General features: G+C 48.0%; 1 protein-coding gene across 1 annotated transcript in view; it reads left to right on the forward strand.

Annotated features, from left to right (window-relative positions):
• The window catches only part of LOC116359657 (tumor necrosis factor alpha-induced protein 8-like protein 3), a 59,919-nt gene that overhangs the window by 5,647 nt on the left and 51,772 nt on the right, over window positions 1–2,500 (forward strand). The window lies entirely within an intron of this gene.

Here is a 2,500-nt window from a genome sequence, read left to right on the forward strand (position 1 = left end):
AGAGAAGGGGAGGAGAGGAGAGGAAAGGAGAGAAGGGGAGGAGAGGGGAGAAGGGGAGGAGAGGGGAGAAGGGGAGGAGAGGAGAGAAGGGGAGGGGAGAAGGGGAGGAGAGGGAAGGAGAGGGGAGAAGAGGAGGAGAGGGGAGAAGGGGAGGAGAGGGGAGAAGGGGAGGACATGTTTGGTTATATTTCTCTTTCTATGGTCTATTGACTCCTATCTACTCTCCTGGGCCCTGTGAACTCACTGGACTACCCTGTCTCTCTCTCTCTCACTCTCTCTCTCTCACACACACATACCTTTCCCATGGCACACACCCATTTACTGCCCTTCACACACGTTATCCCTCTTGCAACCCAAACACTCTTCTCCCTTCCTACAAACACACCCTTACACCCTTGAACACACACACACATACATTGCCAAAATCCAGAAGCTGGAAGCTGGAAAATCATTCAAACTCAGAAGAGAGAGAGAGGAAAAGAGAAAAAGATCGAGGGAGGCCCTGACTGGAAAAGACGACTCAGGAAAAGAGAGAGAGAGGAAAAGAGAGAGAGATGGAGGGAGGCCCTGACTGGAAAAGACGACTCAGGAAAAGAGAGAGAGAGGAAAAGAGAGAGAGATGGAGGGAGGCCCTGACTGGAAAAGACGACTCAGGAAAAGAGAGAGAGAGGAAAAGAGAGAGAGATGGAGGGAGGCCCTGACTGGAAAAGACGACTCAGGAGAAAGTGATTTTTCCTCTAGTTGCAATAAAAGAAGAGTTTAGGTCATAAACACCAGTGCACCTCGCAGCAGGGCCTGAAGTGTGTGGCTCTGCATTCCATGGTCTGACTCAGTTAGAATCCCCCACCTTAATCAGTTTAAAGAGGCAGACCCTTTACTGAAACATGGAATTAGTCTTCACTTTGAGGTCACAGGAAACACACACTGATCTTGTTTTTCACACCCGGATGACATCATTTGCTGTGGACTTTGCGGAGCCGGGCTGTCCGATGGAACCGCACTCTTTGTGAGTGTGCGTGTCTGTGTGTGTTTCTGTGCGTGTGTGCGTGTGGCTGTGTGTGTCGCTGTGCATTTGAGTGTGTGTGAGTTTATGTGCATGTGTGTGTGTGTGTATGTATGTGCGTGTGTGTGTGAACCACAGTCATTTCCTCCAGGCCTAGTATAGTTGGTTAGTCAGTGATATGGCAGCCAGACTGACTATAGCAGCAGTCCCAAACCAACACTGGAGTAGACCTGATTCCTGAAGGGACTGATGCCTTTTAGCAAAGCCTGACTGATCCACTAGTGCTCTAGTCAAGGTGCTCTAATCAAAGTGCTCTGGACAAAGTGCTCTGGACAAAGTGCTCTAGTCAAAGTGCTCTGGTCAAGGTGCTCTAGTCGAAGTGCTCTAGTCGAAGTGCTCTGGACAAAGTGCTCTAGTCAAGGTGCTCTAATTAAAGTGCTCTGGACAAAGTGCTCTGGACAAAGTGCTCTAGTCAAAGTGCTCTGGACAAAGTGCTCTGGACAAAGTGCTCTGGACAAAGTGCTCTGGACAAAGTGTTCTAGTCTAAGTGCTCTGGTCAAGGTGCTCTAGTCAAAGTGCACTAATCAAAGTGCTCTGGACAAAGTGCTCTGGTCAAGGTGCTCTAGTCAAAGTGCTCTAATCAAAGTGCTCTGGACAAAGTGCTCTAGTCAAAGTGCTCTGGACAAAGTGCTCTAGTCAAGGTGCTCTAATTAAAGTGCTCTGGACAAAGTGCTCTGGACAAAGTGCTCTGGACAAAGTGTTCTAGTCAAAGTGCTCTAGTCAAGGTGCTCTGGACAAAGTGCTCTAGTCAAAGTGCTCTGGACAAAGTGCTCTAGTCAAAGTGCCCTGGACAAAGTGCTCTGGACAAAGTGCTCTAGTCAAAGTGCCCTGGACAAAGTGCTCTAGTCAAAGTGCTCTGGACAAAGTGCTCTAGTCAAAGTGCTCTGGACAAAGTGCTCTAGTCAAAGTGCTCTGGTCAAAGTTCTCTGGTCAAAGTTCTCTGGTCAAAGTACTCTGGTCAAAGTTCCCTGGTCAAAAGTAGTACACTATGAAGGGAATAGTGTGCCATTTGGGGGCAAAACCGTGATCACTACAGTATATTACTAAATCATCACTCACACAGTATGACTATACAACTATATTACTGACTATTGTTTTGTTATTAGCCTTTAAATCATGAACCCTTATTGGAGCAGTGGTTAGCATGTCTGCCTATATGGGCTGGGAAACCCGGGATGGAGACCCGCAAAGGGCGTTGCACTGTCACTGTTTGTTAAAATCACTACAGTAATGTGCACCATTGGATCTGGAACTCTCCTGTCTCTTCTCTTAGATCCACCATGTGGTTAACATACACATCAGAGGAACTCAACAGACCCTGGCAGGCCAAAGGCTCTGTGTGTGTGTGTGTGTGTGTGTGTGTGTGTGTGTGTGTGTGTGTGTGTGTGTGTGTGTGTGTGTGTGTGTGTGTGTGTGTGTGTGTGTGTGTGTGTGTGT

This window comes from Oncorhynchus kisutch, unplaced genomic scaffold (genome assembly GCF_002021735.2).
Source record: "Oncorhynchus kisutch isolate 150728-3 unplaced genomic scaffold, Okis_V2 Okis03b-Okis08b_hom, whole genome shotgun sequence".
Taxonomy (NCBI): domain Eukaryota; kingdom Metazoa; phylum Chordata; class Actinopteri; order Salmoniformes; family Salmonidae; genus Oncorhynchus; species Oncorhynchus kisutch.